Here is an 8382-nt window from a genome sequence, read left to right as displayed (position 1 = left end):
TTGAAACTACTTCTGGCACAGTAGTCAATTCATTGTGGGAAAGGAGTATTATCCACAGACATTCTGTGGAGCACAATGGCTCCACTCCCACATATTTTCCCTCCCCTCTGTGACAGCCCTTTGCTGTGACTACACCTGCATTTGGGGAGAGTTGTAATGTACTAACTCAGCTGAATGCTAATAACACAATAAGTGTGAGCTCTGCACTGAGGTCCTGGTGAGAACCATCCAGATCCTATTTTAGCAGATAGATTCATTTGCTAAACTGCATAACACTGATTTCAATGTATTTTTGGTCTATTCCACCAATTCTCTTGGGAGATCAGAGTGGAATTTAGTGCTTATATGCCGTACATTTCATTCTCTTTGAGACCTCAAACTTAACGCAAAGGTCAAGTTCTAATCGGCAACAGCGATACCATCTTCAGGAACATAGATTGCCTCAAGACACTGGAGAGCTGCCACCTTTCCTGACTCTGCAAAATCTTCCCTATCCTGTCAAGATAAAGAAACTGATGTTAGGGTCACCTCCAGCCTAACAATATCCAGGACTGAGGTTCCAGGTCAAGTCCTGGTTATTGTACAACCAACACCAAATTCCAAGAGCAATCACTCTATTTCAAACACTGTTACAGCTAGAAACACCAGGCTGTTAGATATGCTAAGAGTAAAACGCAGAAGTCTGCAGACCCCGTGATTGAAGTAAAAACATAACACTGGAGAAACTCAGCAGGTCAAACAGTGTCCTTTATATAGCAAAGATACTGTATATCCTGCCTTATCCACCTATTAACTCCTGTCTATGGGAATGTGCTCCTCCCCCGGGCCTTCATGACCCTCCCCCTCCACCCCACCATTTTGTTCAGGCACCTCTCTACATTTTGCTCATACCTTGATGAAAGGCTCAAGCCCAAAATATTGGTTATGTATCTTTATCTTCACTGACAAAAGACAAAGGAGGAAAAACCCAACACCCAACCCCAACCAACCAATTTTCCCCTGCAACCGCTGCAACCGTGTCTGCCTGTCCCGCATCGGACTTGTCAGCCACAAACGAGCCTGCAGCTGACGTGGACATTACCCCTCCATAAATCTTTGTCCGTGAAGCCAAGCCAAAGAAAAAAAAGAAGAAAGAATAAATTATGTTGTTTGATCTGCTGCATTTCTCCAGCTTTGTGTTTTCACTGATGGGAAATGCTTCAAGGATGTTCTTAAAGCCTCTGTCAAAACTGTAACATCTTCACTGACTGGTGACAATACCTGGCCTATGACTGATGAAAAGGAGGAAGGAAGACTTCTCTATGGCAACAAACTCAGGTCTCTTTGTTGAAAGCTTAAGGAAGCTCATCAAAAACAGCAGAAACAGTGCACCATCCCCTGAACAGCCCACCCATCCATTCCTCCAACATCCAACCTGCAGCCCCACTTGCGGCCTGACGCTGGGTGCATTAGCCATCCCAGAACTCATGGAACTGGTAAGGGTGAAGCTCGTCCCTAAATTCCAGACACCAGAGGAGAAGAAATTTTTAGGGGACATAGCCTCAAGATTCAGGGTAGTAGATTTAACACGATAGGGAGGAATAGCTTTCCCCAGAGAATGGTGAATCTATGGAATTCTCTGCCCATTGAAGCCACGGAGGCTACCTCAGTAAAGACAGTATATTTAAGATAAGGTTGGATAGATTTTTACATGTAGGGGAATTAAGGGATATGGGGAAAAGGCAGATAGGTGGAGATGGGCCTATCATCAGATCAGTCATAATCTCATTATATGGTGGAGCAGGCTTGACGGGCCAAGTGGCCGACTCCTGCTCCTATTTCTTGCATTCTTATACAGCATGTGAGAAGAGGTTGAACCTAAACTTCGAGGCAAGAATATTTCCATTTCAATAATACACATCATGTCAAAGTATGAAAGAGTTTTTGTGCAAAGGATTACAAGGTGAGAAGTGTAGACAGGCAAAGCTGAATATTTTGGCCTTTGTTTTGGTATTTTACCTTAATTTGAATAGAAAAGCAATTTTAATTTTATGCTACCGCTTTGTCTGCTCTTGATATAATATTCATGTAGAAGGCTATGATCAATCCTGTGCATCCATTGCTTTAGGGAATAAGAGTTTAGAAAATAATGAAAAATGCTTTGTACTATCTCACAGAACCTTTACACCCAATGGAATTAAATCACTGTTGTAATATGGGAGACAAATCATTTAGCTCTCATCCAGACAGCCCACCAATAAAGAGCAACGATATTGATTGATGAATATCTTGAGATCAGGACACTCAGGGAGGACTCCACTGGTCCTCTTTGGTTAGTACTAGGGAATCATGTACATTCATCTTCAAGTGTAGACATGGCAATTTAGTGTGATCTTCATTCTTTCCATTGGGACTTCAACCCAAAGACATTTGATTCGGTAGTAAGGGTACTTGCAGACACAGTTGTTAAAAATATAATTAACTATCTATCCTGCAAATATTCAAAGCTTTCCCCTGTACTTAGAAATTATTCTGAAGCTGCTTTAGAGTAAATACTGTTTTTTTTTGTTGTGATAATGTCAGTCAGAAGACTGCAATAACTATTTTATGCCTTAGTGAACTGAATGTTTATCGCAAGCAGTTCTGACTTTAAGTGCAATATTATGCCAGGTTCAAGTGGGATATGAAATGAAGAATTAGTTTTCAATCTTAAAGCAATGTAATCAATGATACCCTTGGTGAACAAGAACTTAGTAAAATACGGAGCACAAAATATCATAATTGATTTGATGTATATGCATATATATAATATCGGACATACTTTTTATTATTGAATTTGGGGCCAAATACAGTGACGTTATAATGTGAGAATTTGGTATTTAACCTGATAATATCAGTCGATACTTTACAGCAGCTAATCTCAATGTTTATTTGGCTATGGAATCTTACCTTAGGAATCTGCTCAAAGTTTATGGGCCCCCTTCCCTGTGAAACAGTTAAGGTTTGATTTCTTTTGTACTCCTCTCCTACCAATTGCATAAAAAAAGAAAATATTTTAAAAGAAAAAAAGGCTTTTATTTAAATGTGCTGTGATCCCTGGGGTGGGGGGTGGGGGTGAAGGGGGTGTAGGGCTCCCATTGAGAATGGCTGACTGACCACATGGAATTATAATGTAGAACAAGTTACTGAAATGTCAACTTATGAATGCTGCCAAAACTTCTTAGTTTGTTACATTTTGTTTAAAAATAAGTAGGAATAAAAGAGAAGATTTTGCACTTTCCAATCAAAAAGGTTAAGAAGTAATTAATATTCAACGATGTATTTAAGTTCATGAAATTATAATAATTAAAATATATATTTATTTTACTTCTCCTTGGAGGGAAGAGTTGTACCCTCAATCCAGACCTTGATCTGCTTCATAAGAATAGATATATTTTATCTGATACAATGGTGCAGCCCCCCAGCTCCAGATTCAGTCCTGACCTTCGACACTATCTGCAAGGTCTCCCTGCGCAAACTCCACATTCTTCCCATGCTCCAGTTTTATCCTGAAAGACTGGTGAGATGGTTGATTAATTGACCGTGAGTGGGCAGGTGAGGGATAAAATCTGGGTTCAATTGGCTGGGAGAAAAATGAAGATATGTTTAACATACCATTATTGTAAATGGTGGCTGATGAGATGAAGGGTCTGTCTCCATGTTGAATCTCTGTTATTCTAATGGAAATATTAAGCAGACTGAAAGCCTGACCATGAAAGTACTTTCCTGAGCTTCAAAAAGCAGGGACACAGGTAGCACGGGTTGAGTTGCAGGTGAATTTGAATTGGAGAAAGATTGGGAAGTGTGTAAGATCAGTGGCAGATTATACAGCCCAGATCAGGGAGAAATGTATGGGGTGGGGGGGAGTGGTTGCTGTACAGAATGAGACAAGTTTGTAACAGAAAATGAGAATTTTGAACTCAATAATTCAGTTATTTTACATTCTGGGGATTTTACTCCTGATAATTTTCTAGGGTTCAGCATCTGTAGTGTCCTAAAACATGAAAGTCTGCACACACCTGTTGAAAGTAAAAACACGATGCTGGAGAAACTCACCAGGTCAAACTGTGCACCTTATATGGCAAAGATTAAGATACAGAATCAATGTTTTGGGCTTGAGCCCTTTTTTGGGTGAATGTGACTTTAAGCCCTGGTAAACACACCACCCTGTGATCGACCACTCTCTGTACTGAAATAATTGTTTGTAGAAGCTCATGGAACAAGTTTTGGAGAACGCTTGAAATAAGCAGCTATGCTCTAATGTCCCTCACCAGAATTCTATTTCTCTCTCAAGATATCTGCTGCCTGATCTGCTGGGCACTCTTGCATCTGCACAATTGTGCTTTTGGTATCTTGCCTCCTGCAGTCCCTGAGTTTGTTCAGTTCATCATCTACAAGTTTACAGAAAACAAAAGTGATCACCACATTCTAGACTGTTTCCATGAGTAAAAACTCACTCCTTAAAGGTGAGTGTAGGCCTTTACCTTGCCAGTTTTTGGATAATTTATAATGCATGTAGGAATTAAACTGAAAACCTTTGTTTAATCATTCTATCACATGCATTCCCATGCTCTTCCTTAACGTTGGAAGCATAAACATTCTGCTAGCCTGTGGCTTGAGATGCAGAATGTCAAAATGATTTATAAACAGACCAAACAGTAATCTAATCTCTGAAAGCAGCAACCACAAATCCACCTTACAATTTTTTTTCAGATAAAAAAATAATAAAATTCCTAGCTGAATGAACAGAATATTTTGCTTCCCTATTAAGATGGACTACTCAGGAATTCTCTTTGTTTGGCATTTATACCTCTGATGGTTTCAGATCAACAATGGAGCAATTTAGGCTGGAATATTCATGACATTTAAAACAGCCAAGGAAAATTAAATGCCAGGCACTAAACTTTAACAAAATCCAACTAATCGCATATCCGGATAAATAAATCAGCGAAGAGAATTGTTCTGGAATTATGCGAGTTGGGCTTCCCCACTTTCTTTTCTGACATGGTGTCCTATGATAAGTTGAGCCATTACCCAGAGCATTTTCAGGATATTATGGGCAAAATCACATCCATTTAAAAAAATTACAGTAGGAATCTATTTATTGAGGATTTTCATGTTTCTAAGGCAAGGAACTGTGATTTTGCTGGTTGGGTGAAGTTCACAGACTCCCTGTGGAATGTGGCCAATAGTCAAATGTTCACATTATGTGGTCATGTTTTGCCTACAACATAAATGCAGTCAAGGCCGACACAGACTCCCTGATGATGCTCGTGGTCAATCTATTGAAAATGTGTGAATAATCATTGCAGAGCTTAGCAATTTAGATAAAAGGGGAGTGGAGCCTGGATTGAGTTTGGATGCACTTTGCTGAATTTTAGACAAACTGGAGCTTACTTAGGATGGAATATGAGAGGTTGCCAGAGTAACCTGGGTAACAGCAGGAAAAAAATACTGGACATTATGAACAAAGGGAGAAGCTATCTACCTCTAATCTAATTGGGCTATCTAATTGTGGGAAAACATTTGACAGTTGAAATTAACCCCAGTTGAAGATCAAAGGGGACACCAAGGTTACAGAGTACTTGAGAGAAACACCTTGAGGAAGGGTTCAGGCCCGAAACACCAGTGATATATCTTTATTTCCTAAGAATGCTCAGCTCCCCCAGCATTTCTGTGTATTTACTACAGAGTATTTGAGCTCTGCATAAGCACTCGGCATCATTGAATTATACAGCACAGAAACAGACCCGGCAGTGTTCATCAAGTACCCATTCAAGGAATGACATGCATCCAGGAAGAGGAGCGTATAACAGCAAATGGATCTTTTTACTGCCCCATAGAAAACAATAAAATATTCCTGCACTGCACTTGTCGATTGAGCAAACGATTCAGGTAAGAATTTCTGGCTTATCAATGCCTTGACAATTGACAAAGCCTCAGAGGGCATAGAAGGATGGAAATGAGAGTCCGGGCAAGTTAGAGCCAGCCTGCTATCAGCAAATATATGAAACTTAATTGCATGCCTACATAAAATAATATTAAGTGTCAGTTTGTAGCTAAACAAAGTAAGAAAGCTATTAAAAAAAACCCATGAAATCATAGGTGAGTGAATCTTGGGTATAGCAGTCAGGGAACGTGCTCTGGGTGCCACTTGAAGAGGGCGCCACTGTCCTTGTAAGAGTTTAAAAACAAGCTCATATGTGCTATTTAGGAGCAGGTGTGCATGTTGGGTCAGTGTAGGCATTGTTGACACCCTCTGCCACTCAGTGTTGGTCCCCTTGAGCCATCTGTGCCTCAGAGGCACCAGCTCAGCGTCCCCTTTGCTGTGGGCTTCCTATTAAACATAGCACCGGCATTCTCCGAGGGATGAGGGCTTCAGCACCAATCCTCCTTTAACGATGATGTAAAAGAAAATAAGTTCTACGCCATGTGCGCAGCGAGCTCTGCAAATAGTTGAAAGTTGCCAATTTGTGGTGCCCACACACTGGCAGTACCTGGAAATTATTTCCCCCCTACCCCGCCCTTCCCCAAGCCCAACACCCCTTGAATGATTTATTTCAAACAGAATACTTTTCAGACCAGCAAGAGAATTATTGCCATTAGTACTTTTACTATAACTGCCGAGGAGAGGGTCTCGAGTCAGGCATTGGGTGCTCCAGTGTGCGGTCGGCTGAGGGGAGGGTTCGGAGTCGGGAGCTCCCAACACCCATTTCCAAACCCTGCCCTCGGCCTACATTGGAGCTCCCGATGCCCAACTCTGAACCATCCCCGTCCCCTGTTGGAGCCACGGCTGTGGAGGGTGCGTGCTGAAGGATGAGTTTGAGCGTGCATCTTCCTGTTTCTCTCCCATCTGGTGCTCGATGCCGAGAATGACCTTTCCACCGAAGGTAAGAGGGTGCGCACATGGGGATGGTGACAGACACTCAACACCTTTAACTCTGGCCACTCCACTCCAGCCTGGGGAATGGTGTTTGCTGCTTTCCTTCAGCGAATGTGAGAAATAGACAGAGCGTTTTTATTTAATTTAAACAACTGTTGAGTTTTTTAAGGTGTAGAATATTTTCCAATATCTCAGAATATCCAAGACAACATTGGAAATGACTATTTTAGGGATCTATAGTGATGAGGACAGATAGGGTAGGCGAAGTGAATTTTGTGACAGTGGCGAGGGATGGTTGTGGGGTGAAAGGTTGAAGTAAGTAAGTTTTAATTGGGGGGGGGGTGCAATTTCAGTGCTTGCCATAGGCACTCTTTTCCCTAGCTATGCACTGAGTGGAATCCACTAGAACTGGGATGTTGGGGGGTAGGGGGTGGGACAGAAGTCACTGTTTTAGCTCTTTTGGACCGTAATGTGGGCAATTCCTTGATAAGGATGATGAAGATGAGATAATGAAGTGTGGTTCCTCATTTCAACCTATGGCAGGACATGCAAGGGATAAGGCTTCATGGTTCAGCTAAGAGATCAGTCTTGGTCCTGTGCATGGAAAGGAAATTGTTCAGAATTATTTTCAATGAATGCAACACATCAACTTGCACAACATAGAGAAACATCCTGATGAACCTCCTCCTGAAAATAGTCACCGACCAAAAATGAAGCAATTAAAGAATAATAATAGGACAATCAAAAAAATTAGATTTTATCTGGTTTGCATATTTATATTTTTAAGGGACGTCAATGGCCAATGGATAATCACCATTTTTTAAAAACTTTATTTATTCATTCAAAAAACAAATAATATATGACATATACAGCAATTAAACATGAACATGAACATTTTTATATAGATATGTAGAAAATAAAGAAAAGAACCCCCATCCCGTCAATTAACTCTTCTAAGGAGAGCCATAAAAAAAAGAAAGAATATAAAAAAAAGTTAAATCTAGATATTAAAATTTAATCAATATAAATTGAAATGTAAATATTCTGAGTATAACAGCCACTTATTAATGAAAAAATTATAATTATTATGCGAAACATGTATTTTTTCCCATTATTAAACAATATTTCATCTCATTATGCCATCTATTAATATCATATTTGTAACTTTTTGTAATATTTGTAACAATCATATTTGTAACTTTCCACGTACTAGCAATACATTTTTCCGCTACGGATAAAGCTAAATAAACAAAATCAAACTGAAACTTATCTAATCCCAAGCCTTTCAGAGGTTGTAAACTACCCAATAAAAATACTGTTGGATCTAAAACTATTTTAATCTTATACAGATATTCTAAAAATCATTTAATTTTCTTCCATAAAGATTGTATATGTATACATGACCAAACAGCATGAAAAAATGTGTCAACCGTATCACCACATCTAAAACACAAATCTGATTCATTAAAACCATATTTTTT

Source organism: Narcine bancroftii, chromosome 3 (assembly GCF_036971445.1).
Source record: "Narcine bancroftii isolate sNarBan1 chromosome 3, sNarBan1.hap1, whole genome shotgun sequence".
NCBI lineage: Eukaryota > Metazoa > Chordata > Chondrichthyes > Torpediniformes > Narcinidae > Narcine > Narcine bancroftii.
The sequence above is the reverse complement of the archived record's forward strand: the minus strand, read 5'-3'. Positions refer to the sequence as shown.